The sequence below is a fragment of the Electrophorus electricus genome, chromosome 19 (assembly GCF_013358815.1).
Source record: "Electrophorus electricus isolate fEleEle1 chromosome 19, fEleEle1.pri, whole genome shotgun sequence".
NCBI lineage: Eukaryota > Metazoa > Chordata > Actinopteri > Gymnotiformes > Gymnotidae > Electrophorus > Electrophorus electricus.
In genome coordinates, this window is record NC_049553.1 from 29,432 (window position 1) to 56,789 (window position 27,358).

General features: G+C 42.2%; 10 non-coding genes across 10 annotated transcripts; all 10 read right to left on the reverse strand.

The window, feature by feature from the left end:
• Positions 1-6,327: 6,327 nt before the first annotated feature.
• On the reverse strand, positions 6,328-6,409 carry trnas-aga. The gene has a single exon. It is a non-coding gene; the product is annotated as a tRNA-Ser (tRNA).
• Positions 6,410-8,630: 2,221 nt separating this feature from the next.
• On the reverse strand, positions 8,631-8,712 carry trnas-aga. Its single transcript has one exon. It is a non-coding gene; the product is annotated as a tRNA-Ser (tRNA).
• Positions 8,713-10,942: 2,230 nt separating this feature from the next.
• Positions 10,943-11,024, reverse strand: trnas-aga. The gene has a single exon. It is a non-coding gene; the product is annotated as a tRNA-Ser (tRNA).
• A 2,220-nt stretch (positions 11,025-13,244) lies between these two features.
• Positions 13,245-13,326, reverse strand: trnas-aga. Its single transcript has one exon. It is a non-coding gene; the product is annotated as a tRNA-Ser (tRNA).
• A 2,219-nt stretch (positions 13,327-15,545) lies between these two features.
• Positions 15,546-15,627, reverse strand: trnas-aga. Its single transcript has one exon. It is a non-coding gene; the product is annotated as a tRNA-Ser (tRNA).
• Positions 15,628-17,846: 2,219 nt separating this feature from the next.
• On the reverse strand, positions 17,847-17,928 carry trnas-aga. The gene has a single exon. It is a non-coding gene; the product is annotated as a tRNA-Ser (tRNA).
• A 2,219-nt stretch (positions 17,929-20,147) lies between these two features.
• Positions 20,148-20,229, reverse strand: trnas-aga. The gene has a single exon. It is a non-coding gene; the product is annotated as a tRNA-Ser (tRNA).
• Positions 20,230-22,448: 2,219 nt separating this feature from the next.
• trnas-aga lies at positions 22,449-22,530 on the reverse strand. Its single transcript has one exon. It is a non-coding gene; the product is annotated as a tRNA-Ser (tRNA).
• A 2,219-nt stretch (positions 22,531-24,749) lies between these two features.
• Positions 24,750-24,831, reverse strand: trnas-aga. Its single transcript has one exon. It is a non-coding gene; the product is annotated as a tRNA-Ser (tRNA).
• A 2,220-nt stretch (positions 24,832-27,051) lies between these two features.
• Positions 27,052-27,133, reverse strand: trnas-aga. The gene has a single exon. It is a non-coding gene; the product is annotated as a tRNA-Ser (tRNA).
• Between the last annotated feature and the right edge of the window lie 225 nt (positions 27,134-27,358).

Below are 27,358 nucleotides of genomic sequence, written 5' to 3' on the forward strand. Positions count from 1 at the left end.
GATGGCACTCAGCGTAATCTGGAAATGCTGTGGATGGACGCTCTGCGTGGCCCAGGGGGTGCTGGGGTGGAGCTGTGCCAGCTGGCTGCTCAGGTAGTAGGCAGCCCAGTTCTGAGCCTCCGAAACGGCTTCCACGAAGTAGCCGGAGGGCGGGGCGGGCTGGTAGGGGTTCGGCACTGGGTTGGGCACGGCACTCACGCTGGCCATGCGCCGCATGTACTGGTGGGTGAGGCGGGCCTGCCGCTCCTCCTTGCACTGCGCCAGGCCCACGTACAGTGGCTCGGTGCCTACGATGCGCCTGCTCATCTCCTCCATTGCCTCGGTGGCCTTCTCCGGCGAGGAGAAACACACAAAGCCGAACCCTTTGGAGCGGCCGCCCTCCGTCGTCACCTTGGCGCTCGCGATTGTCCCGGAGAGAGAGAACTCTTTACGCAGACGCTCGTCGTCCAGACTGTTGTCTAGGTTTCATCTGCTTCGTCCGCTCAAACTTGCGTTCCATCTGCCTCTCGCCTTTCTTCTGGACACGAGCCACATACAGCTGCTTCCCATTCAGCTGCTTCCCATTCATCTCATCCACAGCCCTTTTTGCATCCTCGTGCCTCTCGAAGCTCACAAAGCCAAAGCCCTTGGACTCGCGTCGGGCCGAACTTGCTGAAGATCTCCTTCAACTTGTTGTCGTGCATGTCTTTTTCTATCCAAGATGTAAAGTTTAATATTTTTGTTCAAGAGATACATCTGGGTCAGATTTTGGATCAGTGGACTAGGCCCAAACTGCAAATATACTGTATATGCAAAATTCAAATGCAGGGAGTTGTTGGTCGCTTCTGTAATCAAATCTGAACACTATGAAATTTTCTTCACATTTGTTCTAATTGGACAGATTTTAAAGGGATAATGGACATCACTAGACAAAAAGGAACCAAAAACTAAATAAAAAGGAGCAAAACCAAAAACAAAGGAAGACTTTAACACACCTGCCCAAACAAGCACTAAATCACACAAAAATAGATCAAGCAATGACAAAGCTGTGAAGAAACATATTAACCATTGTTTACTTTCTTGTTTTCAACAGTGATCTGATTGTTAACATACTGGTTGTCTTCAACCGTTTTGCTCCCAACATATGAATGGGTACAAATGTGGCTCATTACCCACCTGCACAATTTGCTTCTAACATACCGGGCAGCTACAGGGTTGTAAACCCATGTGGATTCTGACATACTGGGCAGCTACGGGGTTCTTCACTTGTGTGGATTCTCTTCTGCTCCTCCATGTGGCCCGTTTCACCAAAGCCCTTCCTACAGTACTTGCAGCACTATGACAAGCGGACACCCTTGTGTGAGCGTTGAGGTGCTTCTCAAGAGTCTGGTCACATTTGAAACACTAGCTACTGACTTTGCACTGTTAACCTTGCAGCCGGTAGCTAGCTAGCTAGCAGCTCAGTAACCGTACAAATTCGTCTGCTACTGAAAACTGTCAAGTTGTATTTATAGCTTTCGTTTTAGTTCTCTCAGCTTACTTATTTATTTTTTGTGCGTTTTTTTTTTTTAGGGAAGTTGAATAATTTCTTAGAAATCTTGGAACATTTTGCCAGTTGGCATCTAGGAAAGCCTTTCTGCTCACAGACAATAAACACAAGCCAGAATTCCTCAAACAGGAATGAATCTACTAATTTACAACACGGTTTAGTAACATTTCAGGCACATGAGTGGAGGAACTAGCAAATTCTAAATGATGAAATCGAAGCTGATAAAAATCCATGAAAATTTAAACTGGTCATGAAAAAATGCATGTGACTTGAAAATGTAAGTGAGAGTTATCTGGAAAAGAAAGGATTAAAACAGTCTTGATTTGATACATTTTTAAAAATCAAATATCAAGTTTGATCATTCATGACCAAGGGAGTTTCTTTGAGGGTGTAAACAACAAATGCATGTGAACTAAATACTACAGTGGCATATAATTAAATAATTTGAGTAACTTTGTGTCACGTCATTTAACGTTTAACTCAAGCCGTTTGTGTTACCGGACTCTTTTATCACTTAACATTAGTAACTGTTTTAGTTGCCTTGTTTATCCAATAACATTCATTAATTAATCAATGGTTTAACCCAAGCAATTTTCGTTACTTCCGCCTCTCGAGGCAAAAATGTCAATCAGAACGTTGCGCCCGCAAACTTCAAATAAATGATAAATAAGGCAAGTAATAAAAATGGATAAAGTTGAAAGATAAGTTGATTAAACTTGAGTCAAATAAAACTACTTATCAGTCAAAACGTAAAATTCATATGCATTTTATTGACTCAATTTAATTTACGTGCATTTTAATCAGCCATATTTTTGGTGTATAGACCTGAGTTTTGTCGTTGAAGAGAATAAAAGAATCCGTCATGTAAACTTACGCCATCTGCAGGCTGAGATGGTGTTGGGGTGACCCGGATGTGACATTTGCCAAGCTGATGACATATCGCGATATTAATTGTGAGATTTCCTTACCATCTTTGCTCTTCGCAGAAGGGCACAGTGCGGTTTACAGGGCACAGTTTGACCCTTTAAATAAAACTACAACCAGACTTCCAGGCACAAGAGGTCACACAGTCATGCCCAGCAAGGTTGCTTTAAACGTGGGCACACTTCAGACCGTTTCACTCTTTAAATCATTCAAAGCACCACATTTCAAGGCCCAAGAGGTCACACAGTCATGCCCAGCAAAGTAGCTCTGGGCCTCGGCAAACTTCATGCAGTTTGACCCTTTAAATAATACTACAAAAAGACTTCCTGGCCCAAGAGGTCACACAGTCACGCCCAGCAAAGTAGCTCTTGGCCTGGGCACACTTCACGCAGTTTTACCGTTTAAATAAAACTAGAAACAGACTTCCAGGCCCAAGAGGTCACACAGTCATGCCCAGCAAAGTAGCTCTGGGCCTGGGCACACTTCACGCAGTTTTACCGTTTAAATAAAACTAGAAACAGACCTCCAGGCCCAAGAGGTCACACAGTCATGCCCAGCAAAGTAGCTCTGGGCCTGGGCACACTTCACGCAGTTTGACCGTTTAAATAAAACTAGAAACAGACTTCCAGGCCCAAGAGGTCACACAGTCATGCCCAGCAAAGTAGCTCTGGGCCTGGGCACACTTCACACAGTTTGACCCTTTAAATAATACTACAACCAGACACATACAGGTGCGCACATATACACAGATACACATTCTGTTTAATTTCTTTACATCTGCAGACTAGAGTAAGCTGAGGGTATAGTGTTAAACCAGGTACTACATAAACAGTATATAGTATATATACAGAGGATATAGTGTTAAACCAGGTACTACATACAGAGTATATAGATTTACCAAAAGATCGTGCTGATCTTTGATCTCCTGGTTCTTCATCTCCAGCGCCACTTTCAGACTCATGTCCTCCTCTATGGGCTGGTATAACACACACACACACACACACACACACACACACACACACACACACACACACACACACACACAGAGAGAGAGACAAACAGAAAGACACACAGACATATGAAATTAGCAAGCCATATAGTGTAGAAATAGATTGATGTTATTCAGGGACCTCATTTATAAAACTTTGTGGATTCCAAAGTGAAAGTGTGTGTATTCTGCACAAATAACAGGAAATGGCATATACCCCCCAAAAACTTAGATTTCTAAAGCCTCGAGTATGAATTATTGGGAGATAGAGGCGACAATGCAGCGCTAAAGACAAAAAAGGAATTTTCTCTTCTCCAAGGTAACGGAGAGATATGAAAGGATAAAAAGGGAAAAGAATAAAATGCGCGTCGGTTTTAAATTCGCAGGCTACCTGCGCTGAAGGCGTGGAAAACGAGCACGTGACGGAAAGGCTTCCGTACCCGATGGGTCCAGCTCTCGTGGCCAGTCGGTAGCTCGAAGGCCGTGCACATTCGAAGCCGCGCGGCCCCTGGGGCTCACGTTTTCAAGGGTCGAAGTGCGCACGTGCTGATGACCAGCGACCTAGCTCCGTGCCTGGGCACAATTCGGGCACTTTGACCCCCTTCAAGTGAATGGATAGATGGGGGGGGGAGGAACCATACTTCCAGGCCCACCGTGTCACATCGACCATGCAGGGCAAAGTGGCTTCGTCCCTGGGCACACTTTCTTGTGATTTGAGCCTTTAAATAATACAGGATCCAGACTTCCAACACTCTCTAAATCACTTGCCCAGCAAAGTAGCCTTAAACCTGGACACACAATGGAGACCATTTGACCCTTTAAATCAGACTACAACCAGACTTCCAGGCCCACCAGGTCACACAGTCATGCCCAGCAAAGGAGCTCTGGGCCTGGGCAGACCATACAGTTTGACCCTTTATCCAAAACTAGAAACAGACCTCCAAGCCCAGGAGGTCACAGAATCATACCCAGTAAAGTAGCTAGCTAGCTTTCAGCTCAGTAAAACATACAATCAAATGTCCACCAAGCATTTAAACCGCAAGCATTTAAACCAGTAGATACAGCTAGTTACCGGCTGCACGGTTAACAGTGCAAAGCCATTACCAAGCTACCTAGCTAGCTAGCTAGCTACCAGAAGCACTTTTAACAGTGCAAAGTCCCTAACCCTAACCCTAACCCTAACCCTACCCTAACCCTAACCCAACCCAAATTCAGTGCATTGTAAGCATGTTTTGCATTGATTCTAGTGTTAAATCAAAGAAGAGAAATAATACCCGTTTCTTGAAATATTGCAATATTTGTCTTTGAATTTGGATAAGCAATGCTATTTACTCAAATTTACATAGCGCGCTATGTTGTCAAATGTATATACCAGCGTCTGATTAGCTTTCGATTTCAACAGGAAAAAAAAGGAAAAAAGAAAATGGTATATATTTTGCAAAATGAGTGAGACCTTTCTCTGGGACAGCTCATTTTTAAACAGCATGCTGATCTCTTGCCAATAAAGTCAGTGAATGAACTCTACATTGATACAAGGAAAATGGTAACAACTCAATCCTACCAATTGACCAGAATGTTGACAAGACCCAAAAGTCGAAACACTAACAAAACAAGCTGCAGGAAATGGGCTTGTTGGTCTAGGTGTCTGATTTTTGCTTAGGGTGTGAGTGGGCCCAGGTTCAATTGGTTGATGAGCCTTTCATCTTTACTTCTGATACACAGTTGCACAGCACCATGCGTCATTGTCTCCTTATGAAATGAGCAAAATAAATGACTTCTGCTTCTTACGAATGTCCAGTAAAAAGGGTACTAGATTGCGCTACTAAGAGGCTTGTTATTCTAGGCTTGCGATAGTAGCTATGGGTGCAAGAGTTCCTATGATCAACTGGCCCAAAAGTCCACCTTGATCTCGAAACACTGGTTGCTGTGAGAGCATTCAGGTTTGTGTTTAATTTTGTTAAGTGAAGTTGAGCTTCAGACAAAGCAATGGTGTCCACGTCCTTTCCTGGTGATCCAGTGTCCCACAGAAAATACATTTTGGACAGTTTACTCTAAAATAATTGAAAGAGTGCATTAACTCTAAGACTCGCGTTAACTTGGGTTTAGAAATAAACTCCCCAGGTCCAAAATTGGCTTGTTATGTTTTTAGGAATTTTCAATGGCAACCCTCACCTTAAAGCAATGTCTATGTCTAGAGAGAAATGGGTCACCCTAGGACCAACTTTAAAGCTAGCGCTTTGAAAGTCGGTGACCTCCCTCTGTCCAAGGCCTAGAATAAAGCCATTGAATTATAGGTGGCTAAGGGAAATCATTGATGCACAAGCCTCGCGGTCATGTTTTTTTTTTTTAAGTGTATTTTGCCCTGTCATTTCCAATGTGTAATTCACAGGCTAAACAAGTTGAGGCCGAATGATGCATAGCCACAAAAATCTCCGTGCACCATCTGGTCAAGGCTTAGATTAGAGCCATCGAGTTTGGTGCCGATAGGTCAAAGCACTAGTGTGCAGGCCTTAGGAGTGTTCTTTTCAAAAGCTATGTAAAGATGATATCGAAGGACTGGCTATAATGTAACAGTCAAGTTATATTTGGCTTGCAACTAGACTCTGTAGGGTGGAAGAACAACAGGACCAGAAATAGGTTGTCTTTCGGTACCTATTACAGATAGACCTCTTCGTAACAATTGGGTGAAGTAAGAAAGCCAGCTATGGTGGAACCGCAGCATAGCCAAAGGCACAAAGAAAGCCTCAAATGATGATGCCTTTGATGGCCAAATAAGACAGCTCAGCACATGGAAGGTCACACTGAGAAGATAGCTTGGATTCCCTCACACACAGCAAAGCAGGTTTTGCGTGCAGACTCATAGATCACAAACAGTAGAGCACACTCACGTAGTCAGCAGGACTCGAACCTGCGCGGGGAAACCCCAATGGATTTCTAGTCCATCGCCTTAACCTCTCGGCCATGACTACCACGGATCCCGGGGCGATGCTCTACAGCTCTGACGCTGAAGAGCACCGATGCAATGCAGCAAATGTTGAGTGAGAAAAGCATCCCAGAAGTGGGATTCAAACCCTCATCTCTAGGAGAGACTGAGACCTAAACGCAGAGCCTTTGCCCCGTCGGACACCCTGACACGTCTGCTGTTGCGGCGGCGACCACGATACCATGCACTCTCTTTTTATGTAATGAAGAGCACCATCTTTGAGCCAGATTTGTCCATAAACTGACAGAACTCTATCATGCTACAGATAAAGAAAGTTAACAACAATTCTTATCAATGCACATGTTCTGGAAAAATCTTATGTGAGGGTCAGGCTATCATGTTATTTAAAGAGTCATAATTTTAGCACAGAGTTACTGTTTGTGGTTCCCACAAGTGGATATATTTCAAAACACTATAAAACTCTTTATGACCTTCCTATGAACTTGCATAAAGCCTATTCCAACCCTTCAATGATGCGCCGGCGAGATGTTGAATCGTCTTTGAAAACTGAAACATTGTCACAAAACAAATTCAGTGCATTGTAAGCATGTTTTGCATTGATTCTAGTGTTAAATCAAAGAAGAGAAATAATACCCGTTTCTTGAAATATTGCAATATTTGTCTTTGAATTTGGATAAGCAATGCTATTTACTCAAATTTACATAGCGCGCTATGTTGTCAAATGTATATACCAGCGTCTGATTAGCTTTCGATTTCAACAGGAAAAAAAAGGAAAAAAGAAAATGGTATATATTTTGCAAAATGAGTGAGACCTTTCTCTGGGACAGCTCATTTTTAAACAGCATGCTGATCTCTTGCCAATAAAGTCAGTGAATGAACTCTACATTGATACAAGGAAAATGGTAACAAATCAATCCTACCAATTGACCAGAATGTTGACAAGACCCAAAAGTCGAAACACTAACAAAACAAGCTGCAGGAAATGGGCTTGTTGGTCTAGGTGTCTGATTTTTGCTTAGGGTGTGAGTGGGCCCAGGTTCAATTGGTTGATGAGCCTTTCATCTTTACTTCTGATACACAGTTGCACAGCACCATGCGTCATTGTCTCCTTATGAAATGAGCAAAATAAATGACTTCTGCTTCTTACGAATGTCCAGTAAAAAGGGTACTAGATTGCGCTACTAAGAGGCTTGTTATTCTAGGCTTGCGATAGTAGCTATGGGTGCAAGAGTTCCTATGATCAACTGGCCCAAAAGTCCACCTTGATCTCGAAACACTGGTTGCTGTGAGAGCATTCAGGTTTGTGTTTAATTTTGTTAAGTGAAGTTGAGCTTCAGACAAAGCAATGGTGTCCACGTCCTTTCCTGGTGATCCAGTGTCCCACAGAGAATACATTTTGGACAGATTACTCTAAAATAATTGAAAGAGTGCATTAACTCTAAGACTCGCGTTAACTTGGGTTTAGAAATAAACTCCCCAGGTCCAAAATTGGCTTGTTATGTTTTTAGGAATTTTCAATGGCAACCCTCACCTTAAAGCAATGTCTATGTCTAGAGAGAAATGGGTCACCCTAGGACCAACTTTAAAGCTAGCGCTTTGAAAGTCGGTGACCTCCCTCTGTCCAAGGCCTAGAATAAAGCCATTGAATTATAGGTGGCTAAGGGAAATCATTGATGCACAAGCCTCGCGGTCATGTTTTTTTTTTTTAAGTGTATTTTGCCCTGTCATTTCCAATGTGTAATTCACAGGCTAAACAAGTTGAGGCCGAATGATGCATAGCCACAAAAATCTCCGTGCACCATCTGGTCAAGGCTTAGATTAGAGCCATCGAGTTTGGTGCCGATAGGTCAAAGCACTAGTGTGCAGGCCTTAGGAGTGTTCTTTTCAAAAGCTATGTAAAGATGATATCGAAGGACTGGCTATAATGTAACAGTCAAGTTATATTTGGCTTGCAACTAGACTCTGTAGGGTGGAAAAACAACAGGACCAGAAATAGGTTGTCTTTCGGTACCTATTACAGATAGACCTCTTCGTAACAATTGGGTGAAGTAAGAAAGCCAGCTATGGTGGAACCGCAGCATAGCCAAAGGCACAAAGAAAGCCTCAAATGATCATGCCTTTGATGGCCAAATAAGACAGCTCAGCACATGGAAGGTCACACTGAGAAGATAGCTTGGATTCCCTCACACACAGCAAAGCAGGTTTTGCGTGCAGACTCACAGATCACAAACATTAGAACACACTCACGTAGTCAGCAGGACTCGAACCTGCGCGGGGAAACCCCAATGGATTTCTAGTCCATCGCCTTAACCTCTCGGCCATGACTACCACGGATCCCGGGGCGATGCTCTGCAGCTCTGACGCTGAAGAGCACCGATGCAATGCAGCAAATGTTGAGTGAGAAAAGCATCCCAGAAGTGGGATTCAAACCCTCATCTCTAGGAGAGACTGAGACCTAAACGCAGAGCCTTTGCCCCGTCGGACACCCTGACACGTCTGCTGTTGCGGCGGCGACCACGATACCATGCACTCTCTTTTTATGTAATGAAGAGCACCATCTTTGAGCCAGATTTGTCCATAAACTGACAGAACTCTATCATGCTACAGATAAAGAAAGTTAACAACAATTCTTATCAATGCACATGTTCTGGAAAAATCTTATGTGAGGGTCAGGCTATCATGTTATTTAAAGAGTCATAATTTTAGCACAGAGTTACTGTTTGTGGTTCCCACAAGTGGATATATTTCAAAACACTATAAAACTCTTTATGACCTTCCTATGAACTTGCATAAAGCCTATTCCAACCCTTCAATGATGCGCCGGCGAGATGTTGAATCGTCTTTGAAAACTGAAACATTGTCACAAAACAAATTCAGTGCATTGTAAGCATGTTTTGCATTGATTCTAGTGTTAAATCAAAGAAGAGAAATAATACCCGTTTCTTGAAATATTGCAATATTTGTCTTTGAATTTGGATAAGCAATGCTATTTACTCAAATTTACATAGCGCGCTATGTTGTTAAATGTATAAAATGTATATACCAGCATCTGATTAGCTTTCGATTTCAACAGGGAAAAAAAGGAAAAAAGAAAATGGTATATATTTTGCAAAATGAGTGAGACCTTTCTCTGGGACAGCTCATTTTTAAACAGCATGCTGATCTCTTGCCAATAAAGTCAGTGAATGAACTCTACATTGATACAAGGAAAATGGTAACAAATCAATCCTACCAATTGACCAGAATGTTGACAAGACCCAAAAGTCGAAACACTAACTAAACAAGCTGCAGGAAATGGGCTTGTTGGTCTAGGTGTCTGAGTGTTGCTTAGGGTGTGAGTGGTCACAGGTTCAATTGGTTGATGAGCCTTTCATCTTTACATGTGATACACAGTTGCACAGCACCATGCGTCATTGTCTCCTTATGAAATGAGCAAAATAAATGACTTCTGCTTCTTACGAATGTCCAGTAAAAAGGGTACTAGATTGCGCTACTAAGAGGCTTTTTATTCTAGGCTTGCGATAGTAGCTTTGGGTGCAAGAGTTCCTATGTTCAACTGGCCCAAAAGTCCACCTTGACCTCGAAACACTGGTTGCTGTGAGAGCATTCAGGTTTGTGTTTAATTTTGTTAAGTGAAGTTGAGCTTCAGACAAAGCAATGGTGTCCACGTCCTTTCCTGGTGATCCAGTGTCCCACAGAGAATACATTTTGGACAGATTACTCTAAAATAATTGAAAGAGTGCATTAACTCTAAGACTCGCGTTAACTTGGGTTTAGAAATAAACTCCCCAGGTCCAAAATTGGCTTGTTATGTTTTTAGGAATTTTCAATGGCAACCCTCACCTTAAAGCAATGTCTATGTCTAGAGAGAAATGGGTCACCCTAGGTCCAACTTTAAAGCTAGCGCTTTAAAAGTCGGTGACCTCCCTCTGTCCAAGGCCTAGAATAAAGCCATTGAATTATAGGTGGCTAAGGGAAATCATTGATGCACAAGCCTCGCGGTCATGTTTTTTTTTTTTAAGTGTATTTTGCCCTGTCATTTCCAATGTGTAATTCACAGGCTAAACAAGTTGAGGCCGAATGATGCATAGCCACAAAAATCTCCGTGCACCATCTGGTCAAGGTTTAGATTAGAGCCATCGAGTTTGGTGCCGATAGGTCAAAGCACTAGTGTGCAGGCCTTAGGAGTGTTCTTTTCAAAAGCTATGTAAAGATGATATCGAAGGACTAGCTATAATGTAACAGTCAAGTTATATTTGGCTTGCAACTAGACTCTGTAGGGTGGAAGAACAACAGGACCAGAAATAGGTTGTCTTTCGGTACCTATTACAGATAGACCTCTTCGTAACAATTGGGTGAAGTAAGAAAGCCAGCTATGGTGGAACCGCAGCATAGCCAAAGGCACAAAGAAAGCCTCAAATGATCATGCCTTTGATGGCCAAATAAGACAGCTCAGCACATGGAAGGTCACACTGAGAAGATAGCTTGGATTCCCTCACAAACAGCAAAGCAGGTTTTGCGTGCAGACTCACAGATCACAAACAGTAGAGCACACTCACGTAGTCAGCAGGACTCGAACCTGCGCGGGGAAACCCCAATGGATTTCTAGTCCATCGCCTTAACCTCTCGGCCATGACTACCACGGATCCCGGGGCGATGCTCTACAGCTCTGACGCTGAAGAGCACCGATGCAATGCAGCAAATGTTGAGTGAGAAAAGCATCCCAGAAGTGGGATTCAAACCCTCATCTCTAGGAGAGACTGAGACCTAAACGCAGAGCCTTTGCCCCGTCGGACACCCTGACACGTCTGCTGTTGCGGCGGCGACCACGATACCATGCACTCTCTTTTTATGTAATGAAGAGCACCATCTTTGAGCCAGATTTGTCCATAAACTGACAGAACTCTATCATGCTACAGATAAAGAAAGTTAACAACAATTCTTATCAATGCACATGTTCTGGAAAAATCTTATGTGAGGGTCAGGCTATCATGTTATTTAAAGAGTCATAATTTTAGCACAGAGTTACTGTTTGTGGTTCCCACAAGTGGATATATTTCAAAACACTATAAAACTCTTTATGACCTTCCTATGAACTTGCATAAAGCCTATTCCAACCTTCAATGATGCGCCGGCGAGATGTTGAATCGTCTTTGAAAACTGAAACATTGTCACAAAACAAATTCAGTGCATTGTAAGCATGTTTTGCATTGATTCTAGTGTTAAATCAAAGAAGAGAAATAATACCCGTTTCTTGAAATATTGCAATATTTGTCTTTGAATTTGGATAAGCAATGCTATTTACTCAAATTTACATAGCGCGCTATGTTGTCAAATGTATATACCAGCATCTGATTAGCTTTCGATTTCAACAGGGAAAAAAAGGAAAAAAGAAAATGGTATATATTTTGCAAAATGAGTGAGACCTTTCTCTGGGACAGCTCATTTTTAAACAGCATGCTGATCTCTTGCCAATAAAGTCAGTGAATGAACTCTACATTGATACAAGGAAAATGGTAACAAATCAATCCTACCAATTGACCAGAATGTTGACAAGACCCAAAAGTCGAAACACTAACTAAACAAGCTGCAGGAAATGGGCTTGTTGGTCTAGGTGTCTGAGTGTTGCTTAGGGTGTGAGTGGTCACAGGTTCAATTGGTTGATGAGCCTTTCATCTTTACATGTGATACACAGTTGCACAGCACCATGCGTCATTGTCTCCTTATGAAATGAGCAAAATAAATGACTTCTGCTTCTTACGAATGTCCAGTAAAAAGGGTACTAGATTGCGCTACTAAGAGGCTTTTTATTCTAGGCTTGCGATAGTAGCTTTGGGTGCAAGAGTTCCTATGTTCAACTGGCCCAAAAGTCCACCTTGACCTCGAAACACTGGTTGCTGTGAGAGCATTCAGGTTTGTGTTTAATTTTGTTAAGTGAAGTTGAGCTTCAGACAAAGCAATGGTGTCCACGTCCTTTCCTGGTGATCCAGTGTCCCACAGAGAATACATTTTGGACAGATTACTCTAAAATAATTGAAAGAGTGCATTAACTCTAAGACTCGCGTTAACTTGGGTTTAGAAATAAACTCCCCAGGTCCAAAATTGGCTTGTTATGTTTTTAGGAATTTTCAATGGCAACCCTCACCTTAAAGCAATGTCTATGTCTAGAGAGAAATGGGTCACCCTAGGTCCAACTTTAAAGCTAGCGCTTTAAAAGTCGGTGACCTCCCTCTGTCCAAGGCCTAGAATAAAGCCATTGAATTATAGGTGGCTAAGGGAAATCATTGATGCACAAGCCTCGCGGTCATGTTTTTTTTTTTTAAGTGTATTTTGCCCTGTCATTTCCAATGTGTAATTCACAGGCTAAACAAGTTGAGGCCGAATGATGCATAGCCACAAAAATCTCCGTGCACCATCTGGTCAAGGTTTAGATTAGAGCCATCGAGTTTGGTGCCGATAGGTCAAAGCACTAGTGTGCAGGCCTTAGGAGTGTTCTTTTCAAAAGCTATGTAAAGATGATATCGAAGGACTAGCTATAATGTAACAGTCAAGTTATATTTGGCTTGCAACTAGACTCTGTAGGGTGGAAGAACAACAGGACCAGAAATAGGTTGTCTTTCGGTACCTATTACAGATAGACCTCTTCGTAACAATTGGGTGAAGTAAGAAAGCCAGCTATGGTGGAACCGCAGCATAGCCAAAGGCACAAAGAAAGCCTCAAATGATCATGCCTTTGATGGCCAAATAAGACAGCTCAGCACATGGAAGGTCACACTGAGAAGATAGCTTGGATTCCCTCACAAACAGCAAAGCAGGTTTTGCGTGCAGACTCACAGATCACAAACAGTAGAGCACACTCACGTAGTCAGCAGGACTCGAACCTGCGCGGGGAAACCCCAATGGATTTCTAGTCCATCGCCTTAACCTCTCGGCCATGACTACCACGGATCCCGGGGCGATGCTCTACAGCTCTGACGCTGAAGAGCACCGATGCAATGCAGCAAATGTTGAGTGAGAAAAGCATCCCAGAAGTGGGATTCAAACCCTCATCTCTAGGAGAGACTGAGACCTAAACGCAGAGCCTTTGCCCCGTCGGACACCCTGACACTTCTGCTGTTGCGGCGGCGACCACGATACCATGCACTCTCTTTTTATGTAATGAAGAGCACCATCTTTGAGCCAGATTTGTCCATAAACTGACAGAACTCTATCATGCTACAGATAAAGAAAGTTAACAACAATTCTTATCAATGCACATGTTCTGGAAAAATCTTATGTGAGGGTCAGGCTATCATGTTATTTAAAGAGTCATAATTTTAGCACAGAGTTACTGTTTGTGGTTCCCACAAGTGGATATATTTCAAAACACTATAAAACTCTTTATGACCTTCCTATGAACTTGCATAAAGCCTATTCCAACCTTCAATGATGCGCCGGCGAGATGTTGAATCGTCTTTGAAAACTGAAACATTGTCACAAAACAAATTCAGTGCATTGTAAGCATGTTTTGCATTGATTCTAGTGTTAAATCAAAGAAAAGAAATAATACCCGTTTCTTGAAATATTGCAATATTTGTCTTTGAATTTGGATAAGCAATGCTATTTACTCATATTTACATAGCGCGCTATGTTGTCAAATGTATATACCAGCGTCTGATTAGCTTTCGATTTCAACAGGAAAAAAAAGGAAAAAAGAAAATGGTATATATTTTGCAAAATGAGTGAGACCTTTCTCTGGGACAGCTCATTTTTAAACAGCATGCTGATCTCTTGCCAATAAAGTCAGTGAATGAACTCTACATTGATACAAGGAAAATGGTAACAAATCATTCCTACCAATTGACCAGAATGTTGACAAGACCCAAAAGTCGAAACATTAACTAAACAAGCTGCAGGAAATGGGCTTGTTGGTCTAGGTGTCTGAGTGTTGCTTAGGGTGTGAGTGGTCACAGGTTCAATTGGTTGATGAGACTTTCATCTTTACTTGTGATACACAGTTGCACAGCACCATGCGTCATTGTCTCCTTATGAAATGAGCAAAATAAATGACTTCTGCTTCTTACGAATGTCCAGTAAAAAGGGTACTAGATTGCGCTACTAAGAGGCTTTTTATTCTAGGCTTGCGATAGTAGCTTTGGGTGCAAGAGTTCCTATGTTCAACTGGCCCAAAAGTCCACCTTGACCTCGAAACACTGGTTGCTGTGAGAGCATTCAGGTTTGTGTTTAATTTTGTTAAGTGAAGTTGAGCTTCAGACAAAGCAATGGTGTCCACGTCCTTTCCTGGTGATCCAGTGTCCCACAGAGAATACATTTTGGACAGATTACTCTAAAATAATTGAAAGAGTGCATTAACTCTAAAACTCGCGTTAACTTGGGTTTAGAAATAAACTCCCCAGGTCCAAAATTGGCTTGTTATGTTTTTAGGAATTTTCAATGGCAACCCTCACCTTAAAGCAATGTCTATGTCTAGAGAGAAATGGGTCACCCTAGGTCCAACTTTAAAGCTAGCGCTTTAAAAGTCGGTGACCTCCCTCTGTCCAAGGCCTAGAATAAAGCCATTGAATTATAGGTGGCTAAGGGAAATCATTGATGCACAAGCCTCGCGGTCATGTTTTTTTTTTTAAGTGTATTTTGCCCTGTCATTTCCAATGTGTAATTCACAGGCTAAACAAGTTGAGGCCGAATGATGCATAGCCACAAAAATCTCCGTGCACCATCTGGTCAAGGCTTAGATTAGAGCCATCGAGTTTGGTGCCGATAGGTCAAAGCACTAGTGTGCAGGCCTTAGGAGTGTTCTTTTCAAAAGCTATGTAAAGATGATATCGAAGGACTGGCTATAATGTAACAGTCAAGTTATATTTGGCTTGCAACTAGACTCTGTAGGGTGGAAGAACAACAGGACCAGAAATAGGTTGTCTTTCGGTACCTATTACAGATAGACCTCTTCGTAACAATTGGGTGAAGTAAGAAAGCCAGCTATGGTGGAACCGCAGCATAGCCAAAGGCACAAAGAAAGCCTCAAATGATGATGCCTTTGATGGCCAAATAAGACAGCTCAGCACATGGAAGGTCACACTGAGAAGATAGCTTGGATTCCCTCACACACAGCAAAGCAGGTTTTGCGTGCAGACTCATAGATCACAAAGAGTAGAGCACACTCACGTAGTCAGCAGGACTCGAACCTGCGCGGGGAAACCCCAATGGATTTCTAGTCCATCGCCTTAACCTCTCGGCCATGACTACCACGGATCCCGGGGCGATGCTCTACAGCTCTGACGCTGAAGAGCACCGATGCAATGCAGCAAATGTTGAGTGAGAAAAGCATCCCACAAGTGGGATTCAAACCCTCATCTCTAGGAGAGACTGAGACCTAAACGCAGAGCCTTTGCCCCGTCGGACACCCTGACACGTCTGCTGTTGCGGCGGCGACCACGATACCATGCACTCTCTTTTTATGTAATGAAGAGCACCATCTTTGAGCCAGATTTGTCCATAAACTGACAGAACTCTATCATGCTACAGATAAAGAAAGTTAACAACAATTCTTATCAATGCACATGTTCTGGAAAAATCTTATGTGAGGGTCAGGCTATCATGTTATTTAAAGAGTCATAATTTTAGCACAGAGTTACTGTTTGTGGTTCCCACAAGTGGATATATTTCAAAACACTATAAAACTCTTTATGACCTTCCTATGAACTTGCATAAAGCCTATTCCAACCTTCAATGATGCGCCGGCGAGATGTTGAATCGTCTTTGAAAACTGAAACATTGTCACAAAACAAATTCAGTGCATTGTAAGCATGTTTTGCATTGATTCTAGTGTTAAATCAAAGAAGAGAAATAATACCCGTTTCTTGAAATATTGCAATATTTGTCTTTGAATTTGGATAAGCAATGCTATTTACTCATATTTACATAGCGCGCTATGCTGTCAAATGTATATACCAGCGTCTGATTAGCTTTCGATTTCAACAGGAAAAAAAAGGAAAAAAGAAAATGGTATATATTTTGCAAAATGAGTGAGACCTTTCTCTGGGACAGCTCATTTTTAAACAGCATGCTGATCTCTTGCCAATAAAGTCAGTGAATGAACTCTACATTGATACAAGGAAAATGGTAACAAATCATTCCTACCAATTGACCAGAATGTTGACAAGACCCAAAAGTCGAAACATTAACTAAACAAGCTGCAGGAAATGGGCTTGTTGGTCTAGGTGTCTGAGTGTTGCTTAGGGTGTGAGTGGTCACAGGTTCAATTGGTTGATGAGACTTTCATCTTTACTTGTGATACACAGTTGCACAGCACCATGCGTCATTGTCTCCTTATGAAATGAGCAAAATAAATGACTTCTGCTTCTTACGAATGTCCAGTAAAAAGGGTACTAGATTGCGCTACTAAGAGGCTTTTTATTCTAGGCTTGCGATAGTAGCTTTGGGTGCAAGAGTTCCTATGTTCAACTGGCCCAAAAGTCCACCTTGACCTCGAAACACTGGTTGCTGTGAGAGCATTCAGGTTTGTGTTTAATTTTGTTAAGTGAAGTTGAGCTTCAGACAAAGCAATGGTGTCCACGTCCTTTCCTGGTGATCCAGTGTCCCACAGAGAATACATTTTGGACAGATTACTCTAAAATAATTGAAAGAGTGCATTAACTCTAAAACTCGCGTTAACTTGGGTTTAGAAATAAACTCCCCAGGTCCAAAATTGGCTTGTTATGTTTTTAGGAATTTTCAATGGCAACCCTCACCTTAAAGCAATGTCTATGTCTAGAGAGAAATGGGTCACCCTAGGTCCAACTTTAAAGCTAGCGCTTTAAAAGTCGGTGACCTCCCTCTGTCCAAGGCCTAGAATAAAGCCATTGAATTATAGGTGGCTAAGGGAAATCATTGATGCACAAGCCTCGCGGTCATGTTTTTTTTTTTAAGTGTATTTTGCCCTGTCATTTCCAATGTGTAATTCACAGGCTAAACAAGTTGAGGCCGAATGATGCATAGCCACAAAAATCTCCGTGCACCATCTGGTCAAGGCTTAGATTAGAGCCATCGAGTTTGGTGCCGATAGGTCAAAGCACTAGTGTGCAGGCCTTAGGAGTGTTCTTTTCAAAAGCTATGTAAAGATGATATCGAAGGACTGGCTATAATGTAACAGTCAAGTTATATTTGGCTTGCAACTAGACTCTGTAGGGTGGAAGAACAACAGGACCAGAAATAGGTTGTCTTTCGGTACCTATTACAGATAGACCTCTTCGTAACAATTGGGTGAAGTAAGAAAGCCAGCTATGGTGGAACCGCAGCATAGCCAAAGGCACAAAGAAAGCCTCAAATGATGATGCCTTTGATGGCCAAATAAGACAGCTCAGCACATGGAAGGTCACACTGAGAAGATAGCTTGGATTCCCTCACACACAGCAAAGCAGGTTTTGCGTGCAGACTCATAGATCACAAAGAGTAGAGCACACTCACGTAGTCAGCAGGACTCGAACCTGCGCGGGGAAACCCCAATGGATTTCTAGTCCATCGCCTTAACCTCTCGGCCATGACTACCACGGATCCCGGGGCGATGCTCTACAGCTCTGACGCTGAAGAGCACCGATGCAATGCAGCAAATGTTGAGTGAGAAAAGCATCCCACAAGTGGGATTCAAACCCTCATCTCTAGGAGAGACTGAGACCTAAACGCAGAGCCTTTGCCCCGTCGGACACCCTGACACGTCTGCTGTTGCGGCGGCGACCACGATACCATGCACTCTCTTTTTATGTAATGAAGAGCACCATCTTTGAGCCAGATTTGTCCATAAACTGACAGAACTCTATCATGCTACAGATAAAGAAAGTTAACAACAATTCTTATCAATGCACATGTTCTGGAAAAATCTTATGTGAGGGTCAGGCTATCATGTTATTTAAAGAGTCATAATTTTAGCACAGAGTTACTGTTTGTGGTTCCCACAAGTGGATATATTTCAAAACACTATAAAACTCTTTATGACCTTCCTATGAACTTGCATAAAGCCTATTCCAACCTTCAATGATGCGCCGGCGAGATGTTGAATCGTCTTTGAAAACTGAAACATTGTCACAAAACAAATTCAGTGCATTGTAAGCATGTTTTGCATTGATTCTAGTGTTAAATCAAAGAAGAGAAATAATACCCGTTTCTTGAAATATTGCAATATTTGTCTTTGAATTTGGATAAGCAATGCTATTTACTCATATTTACATAGCGCGCTATGCTGTCAAATGTATATACCAGCGTCTGATTAGCTTTCGATTTCAACAGGAAAAAAAAGGAAAAAAGAAAATGGTATATATTTTGCAAAATGAGTGAGACCTTTCTCTGGGACAGCTCATTTTTAAACAGCATGCTGATCTCTTGCCAATAAAGTCAGTGAATGAACTCTACATTGATACAAGGAAAATGGTAACAAATCATTCCTACCAATTGACCAGAATGTTGACAAGACCCAAAAGTCGAAACATTAACTAAACAAGCTGCAGGAAATGGGCTTGTTGGTCTAGGTGTCTGAGTGTTGCTTAGGGTGTGAGTGGTCACAGGTTCAATTGGTTGATGAGACTTTCATCTTTACTTGTGATACACAGTTGCACAGCACCATGCGTCATTGTCTCCTTATGAAATGAGCAAAATAAATGACTTCTGCTTCTTACGAATGTCCAGTAAAAAGGGTACTAGATTGCGCTACTAAGAGGCTTTTTATTCTAGGCTTGCGATAGTAGCTTTGGGTGCAAGAGTTCCTATGTTCAACTGGCCCAAAAGTCCACCTTGACCTCGAAACACTGGTTGCTGTGAGAGCATTCAGGTTTGTGTTTAATTTTGTTAAGTGAAGTTGAGCTTCAGACAAAGCAATGGTGTCCACGTCCTTTCCTGGTGATCCAGTGTCCCACAGAGAATACATTTTGGACAGATTACTCTAAAATAATTGAAAGAGTGCATTAACTCTAAGACTCGCGTTAACTTGGGTTTAGAAATAAACTCCCCAGGTCCAAAATTGGCTTGTTATGTTTTTAGGAATTTTCAATGGCAACCCTCACCTTAAAGCAATGTCTATGTCTAGAGAGAAATGGGTCACCCTAGGTCCAACTTTAAAGCTAGCGCTTTAAAAGTCGGTGACCTCCCTCTGTCCAAGGCCTAGAATAAAGCCATTGAATTATAGGTGGCTAAGGGAAATCATTGATGCACAAGCCTCGCGGTCATGTTTTTTTTTTTAAGTGTATTTTGCCCTGTCATTTCCAATGTGTAATTCACAGGCTAAACAAGTTGAGGCCGAATGATGCATAGCCACAAAAATCTCCGTGCACCATCTGGTCAAGGCTTAGATTAGAGCCATCGAGTTTGGTGCCGATAGGTCAAAGCACTAGTGTGCAGGCCTTAGGAGTGTTCTTTTCAAAAGCTATGTAAAGATGATATCGAAGGACTGGCTATAATGTAACAGTCAAGTTATATTTGGCTTGCAACTAGACTCTGTAGGGTGGAAGAACAACAGGACCAGAAATAGGTTGTCTTTCGGTACCTATTACAGATAGACCTCTTCGTAACAATTGGGTGAAGTAAGAAAGCCAGCTATGGTGGAACCGCAGCATAGCCAAAGGCACAAAGAAAGCCTCAAATGATGATGCCTTTGATGGCCAAATAAGACAGCTCAGCACATGGAAGGTCACACTGAGAAGATAGCTTGGATTCCCTCACACACAGCAAAGCAGGTTTTGCGTGCAGACTCATAGATCACAAACAGTAGAGCACACTCACGTAGTCAGCAGGACTCGAACCTGCGCGGGGAAACCCCAATGGATTTCTAGTCCATCGCCTTAACCTCTCGGCCATGACTACCACGGATCCCGGGGCGATGCTCTACAGCTCTGACGCTGAAGAGCACCGATGCAATGCAGCAAATGTTGAGTGAGAAAAGCATCCCACAAGTGGGATTCAAACCCTCATCTCTAGGAGAGACTGAGACCTAAACGCAGAGCCTTTGCCCCGTCGGACACCCTGACACGTCTGCTGTTGCGGCGGCGACCACGATACCATGCACTCTCTTTTTATGTAATGAAGAGCACCATCTTTGAGCCAGATTTGTCCATAAACTGACAGAACTCTATCATGCTACAGATAAAGAAAGTTAACAACAATTCTTATCAATGCACATGTTCTGGAAAAATCTTATGTGAGGGTCAGGCTATCATGTTATTTAAAGAGTCATAATTTTAGCACAGAGTTACTGTTTGTGGTTCCCACAAGTGGATATATTTCAAAACACTATAAAACTCTTTATGACCTTCCTATGAACTTGCATAAAGCCTATTCCAACCTTCAATGATGCGCCGGCGAGATGTTGAATCGTCTTTGAAAACTGAAACATTGTCACAAAACAAATTCAGTGCATTGTAAGCATGTTTTGCATTGATTCTAGTGTTAAATCAAAGAAGAGAAATAATACCCGTTTCTTGAAATATTGCAATATTTGTCTTTGAATTTGGATAAGCAATGCTATTTACTCATATTTACATAGCGCGCTATGCTGTCAAATGTATATACCAGCGTCTGATTAGCTTTCGATTTCAACAGGAAAAAAAAGGAAAAAAGAAAATGGTATATATTTTGCAAAATGAGTGAGACCTTTCTCTGGGACAGCTCATTTTTAAACAGCATGCTGATCTCTTGCCAATAAAGTCAGTGAATGAACTCTACATTGATACAAGGAAAATGGTAACAAATCATTCCTACCAATTGACCAGAATGTTGACAAGACCCAAAAGTCGAAACATTAACTAAACAAGCTGCAGGAAATGGGCTTGTTGGTCTAGGTGTCTGAGTGTTGCTTAGGGTGTGAGTGGTCACAGGTTCAATTGGTTGATGAGACTTTCATCTTTACTTGTGATACACAGTTGCACAGCACCATGCGTCATTGTCTCCTTATGAAATGAGCAAAATAAATGACTTCTGCTTCTTACGAATGTCCAGTAAAAAGGGTACTAGATTGCGCTACTAAGAGGCTTTTTATTCTAGGCTTGCGATAGTAGCTTTGGGTGCAAGAGTTCCTATGTTCAACTGGCCCAAAAGTCCACCTTGACCTCGAAACACTGGTTGCTGTGAGAGCATTCAGGTTTGTGTTTAATTTTGTTAAGTGAAGTTGAGCTTCAGACAAAGCAATGGTGTCCACGTCCTTTCCTGGTGATCCAGTGTCCCACAGAGAATACATTTTGGACAGATTACTCTAAAATAATTGAAAGAGTGCATTAACTCTAAGACTCGCGTTAACTTGGGTTTAGAAATAAACTCCCCAGGTCCAAAATTGGCTTGTTATGTTTTTAGGAATTTTCAATGGCAACCCTCACCTTAAAGCAATGTCTATGTCTAGAGAGAAATGGGTCACCCTAGGTCCAACTTTAAAGCTAGCGCTTTAAAAGTCGGTGACCTCCCTCTGTCCAAGGCCTAGAATAAAGCCATTGAATTATAGGTGGCTAAGGGAAATCATTGATGCACAAGCCTCGCGGTCATGTTTTTTTTTTTAAGTGTATTTTGCCCTGTCATTTCCAATGTGTAATTCACAGGCTAAACAAGTTGAGGCCGAATGATGCATAGCCACAAAAATCTCCGTGCACCATCTGGTCAAGGCTTAGATTAGAGCCATCGAGTTTGGTGCCGATAGGTCAAAGCACTAGTGTGCAGGCCTTAGGAGTGTTCTTTTCAAAAGCTATGTAAAGATGATATCGAAGGACTGGCTATAATGTAACAGTCAAGTTATATTTGGCTTGCAACTAGACTCTGTAGGGTGGAAGAACAACAGGACCAGAAATAGGTTGTCTTTCGGTACCTATTACAGATAGACCTCTTCGTAACAATTGGGTGAAGTAAGAAAGCCAGCTATGGTGGAACCGCAGCATAGCCAAAGGCACAAAGAAAGCCTCAAATGATGATGCCTTTGATGGCCAAATAAGACAGCTCAGCACATGGAAGGTCACACTGAGAAGATAGCTTGGATTCCCTCACACACAGCAAAGCAGGTTTTGCGTGCAGACTCATAGATCACAAACAGTAGAGCACACTCACGTAGTCAGCAGGACTCGAACCTGCGCGGGGAAACCCCAATGGATTTCTAGTCCATCGCCTTAACCTCTCGGCCATGACTACCACGGATCCCGGGGCGATGCTCTACAGCTCTGACGCTGAAGAGCACCGATGCAATGCAGCAAATGTTGAGTGAGAAAAGCATCCCACAAGTGGGATTCAAACCCTCATCTCTAGGAGAGACTGAGACCTAAACGCAGAGCCTTTGCCCCGTCGGACACCCTGACACGTCTGCTGTTGCGGCGGCGACCACGATACCATGCACTCTCTTTTTATGTAATGAAGAGCACCATCTTTGAGCCAGATTTGTCCATAAACTGACAGAACTCTATCATGCTACAGATAAAGAAAGTTAACAACAATTCTTATCAATGCACATGTTCTGGAAAAATCTTATGTGAGGGTCAGGCTATCATGTTATTTAAAGAGTCATAATTTTAGCACAGAGTTACTGTTTGTGGTTCCCACAAGTGGATATATTTCAAAACACTATAAAACTCTTTATGACCTTCCTATGAACTTGCATAAAGCCTATTCCAACCTTCAATGATGCGCCGGCGAGATGTTGAATCGTCTTTGAAAACTGAAACATTGTCACAAAACAAATTCAGTGCATTGTAAGCATGTTTTGCATTGATTCTAGTGTTAAATCAAAGAAGAGAAATAATACCCGTTTCTTGAAATATTGCAATATTTGTCTTTGAATTTGGATAAGCAATGCTATTTACTCATATTTACATAGCGCGCTATGCTGTCAAATGTATATACCAGCGTCTGATTAGCTTTCGATTTCAACAGGAAAAAAAAGGAAAAAAGAAAATGGTATATATTTTGCAAAATGAGTGAGACCTTTCTCTGGGACAGCTCATTTTTAAACAGCATGCTGATCTCTTGCCAATAAAGTCAGTGAATGAACTCTACATTGATACAAGGAAAATGGTAACAAATCATTCCTACCAATTGACCAGAATGTTGACAAGACCCAAAAGTCGAAACATTAACTAAACAAGCTGCAGGAAATGGGCTTGTTGGTCTAGGTGTCTGAGTGTTGCTTAGGGTGTGAGTGGTCACAGGTTCAATTGGTTGATGAGACTTTCATCTTTACTTGTGATACACAGTTGCACAGCACCATGCGTCATTGTCTCCTTATGAAATGAGCAAAATAAATGACTTCTGCTTCTTACGAATGTCCAGTAAAAAGGGTACTAGATTGCGCTACTAAGAGGCTTTTTATTCTAGGCTTGCGATAGTAGCTTTGGGTGCAAGAGTTCCTATGTTCAACTGGCCCAAAAGTCCACCTTGACCTCGAAACACTGGTTGCTGTGAGAGCATTCAGGTTTGTGTTTAATTTTGTTAAGTGAAGTTGAGCTTCAGACAAAGCAATGGTGTCCACGTCCTTTCCTGGTGATCCAGTGTCCCACAGAGAATACATTTTGGACAGATTACTCTAAAATAATTGAAAGAGTGCATTAACTCTAAGACTCGCGTTAACTTGGGTTTAGAAATAAACTCCCCAGGTCCAAAATTGGCTTGTTATGTTTTTAGGAATTTTCAATGGCAACCCTCACCTTAAAGCAATGTCTATGTCTAGAGAGAAATGGGTCACCCTAGGTCCAACTTTAAAGCTAGCGCTTTAAAAGTCGGTGACCTCCCTCTGTCCAAGGCCTAGAATAAAGCCATTGAATTATAGGTGGCTAAGGGAAATCATTGATGCACAAGCCTCGCGGTCATGTTTTTTTTTTTAAGTGTATTTTGCCCTGTCATTTCCAATGTGTAATTCACAGGCTAAACAAGTTGAGGCCGAATGATGCATAGCCACAAAAATCTCCGTGCACCATCTGGTCAAGGCTTAGATTAGAGCCATCGAGTTTGGTGCCGATAGGTCAAAGCACTAGTGTGCAGGCCTTAGGAGTGTTCTTTTCAAAAGCTATGTAAAGATGATATCGAAGGACTGGCTATAATGTAACAGTCAAGTTATATTTGGCTTGCAACTAGACTCTGTAGGGTGGAAGAACAACAGGACCAGAAATAGGTTGTCTTTCGGTACCTATTACAGATAGACCTCTTCGTAACAATTGGGTGAAGTAAGAAAGCCAGCTATGGTGGAACCGCAGCATAGCCAAAGGCACAAAGAAAGCCTCAAATGATGATGCCTTTGATGGCCAAATAAGACAGCTCAGCACATGGAAGGTCACACTGAGAAGATAGCTTGGATTCCCTCACACACAGCAAAGCAGGTTTTGCGTGCAGACTCATAGATCACAAACAGTAGAGCACACTCACGTAGTCAGCAGGACTCGAACCTGCGCGGGGAAACCCCAATGGATTTCTAGTCCATCGCCTTAACCTCTCGGCCATGACTACCACGGATCCCGGGGCGATGCTCTACAGCTCTGACGCTGAAGAGCACCGATGCAATGCAGCAAATGTTGAGTGAGAAAAGCATCCCACAAGTGGGATTCAAACCCTCATCTCTAGGAGAGACTGAGACCTAAACGCAGAGCCTTTGCCCCGTCGGACACCCTGACACGTCTGCTGTTGCGGCGGCGACCACGATACCATGCACTCTCTTTTTATGTAATGAAGAGCACCATCTTTGAGCCAGATTTGTCCATAAACTGACAGAACTCTATCATGCTACAGATAAAGAAAGTTAACAACAATTCTTATCAATGCACATGTTCTGGAAAAATCTTATGTGAGGGTCAGGCTATCATGTTATTTAAAGAGTCATAATTTTAGCACAGAGTTACTGTTTGTGGTTCCCACAAGTGGATATATTTCAAAACACTATAAAACTCTTTATGACCTTCCTATGAACTTGCATAAAGCCTATTCCAACCTTCAATGATGCGCCGGCGAGATGTTGAATCGTCTTTGAAAACTGAAACATTGTCACAAAACAAATTCAGTGCATTGTAAGCATGTTTTGCATTGATTCTAGTGTTAAATCAAAGAAGAGAAATAATACCCGTTTCTTGAAATATTGCAATATTTGTCTTTGAATTTGGATAAGCAATGCTATTTACTCAAATTTACATAGCGCGCTATGTTGTCAAATGTATATACCAGCATCTGATTAGCTTTCGATTTCAACAGGGAAAAAAAGGAAAAAAGAAAATGGTATATATTTTGCAAAATGAGTGAGACCTTTCTCTGGGACAGCTCATTTTTAAACAGCATGCTGATCTCTTGCCAATAAAGTCAGTGAATGAACTCTACATTGATACAAGGAAAATGGTAACAAATCAATCCTACCAATTGACCAGAATGTTGACAAGACCCAAAAGTCGAAACACTAACTAAACAAGCTGCAGGAAATGGGCTTGTTGGTCTAGGTGTCTGAGTGTTGCTTAGGGTGTGAGTGGTCACAGGTTCAATTGGTTGATGAGCCTTTCATCTTTACATGTGATACACAGTTGCACAGCACCATGCGTCATTGTCTCCTTATGAAATGAGCAAAATAAATGACTTCTGCTTCTTACGAATGTCCAGTAAAAAGGGTACTAGATTGCGCTACTAAGAGGCTTTTTATTCTAGGCTTGCGATAGTAGCTTTGGGTGCAAGAGTTCCTATGTTCAACTGGCCCAAAAGTCCACCTTGACCTCGAAACACTGGTTGCTGTGAGAGCATTCAGGTTTGTGTTTAATTTTGTTAAGTGAAGTTGAGCTTCAGACAAAGCAATGGTGTCCACGTCCTTTCCTGGTGATCCAGTGTCCCACAGAGAATACATTTTGGACAGATTACTCTAAAATAATTGAAAGAGTGCATTAACTCTAAGACTCGCGTTAACTTGGGTTTAGAAATAAACTCCCCAGGTCCAAAATTGGCTTGTTATGTTTTTAGGAATTTTCAATGGCAACCCTCACCTTAAAGCAATGTCTATGTCTAGAGAGAAATGGGTCACCCTAGGTCCAACTTTAAAGCTAGCGCTTTAAAAGTCGGTGACCTCCCTCTGTCCAAGGCCTAGAATAAAGCCATTGAATTATAGGTGGCTAAGGGAAATCATTGATGCACAAGCCTCGCGGTCATGTTTTTTTTTTTTAAGTGTATTTTGCCCTGTCATTTCCAATGTGTAATTCACAGGCTAAACAAGTTGAGGCCGAATGATGCATAGCCACAAAAATCTCCGTGCACCATCTGGTCAAGGTTTAGATTAGAGCCATCGAGTTTGGTGCCGATAGGTCAAAGCACTAGTGTGCAGGCCTTAGGAGTGTTCTTTTCAAAAGCTATGTAAAGATGATATCGAAGGACTAGCTATAATGTAACAGTCAAGTTATATTTGGCTTGCAACTAGACTCTGTAGGGTGGAAGAACAACAGGACCAGAAATAGGTTGTCTTTCGGTACCTATTACAGATAGACCTCTTCGTAACAATTGGGTGAAGTAAGAAAGCCAGCTATGGTGGAACCGCAGCATAGCCAAAGGCACAAAGAAAGCCTCAAATGATCATGCCTTTGATGGCCAAATAAGACAGCTCAGCACATGGAAGGTCACACTGAGAAGATAGCTTGGATTCCCTCACAAACAGCAAAGCAGGTTTTGCGTGCAGACTCACAGATCACAAACAGTAGAGCACACTCACGTAGTCAGCAGGACTCGAACCTGCGCGGGGAAACCCCAATGGATTTCTAGTCCATCGCCTTAACCTCTCGGCCATGACTACCACGGATCCCGGGGCGATGCTCTACAGCTCTGACGCTGAAGAGCACCGATGCAATGCAGCAAATGTTGAGTGAGAAAAGCATCCCAGAAGTGGGATTCAAACCCTCATCTCTAGGAGAGACTGAGACCTAAACGCAGAGCCTTTGCCCCGTCGGACACCCTGACACTTCTGCTGTTGCGGCGGCGACCACGATACCATGCACTCTCTTTTTATGTAATGAAGAGC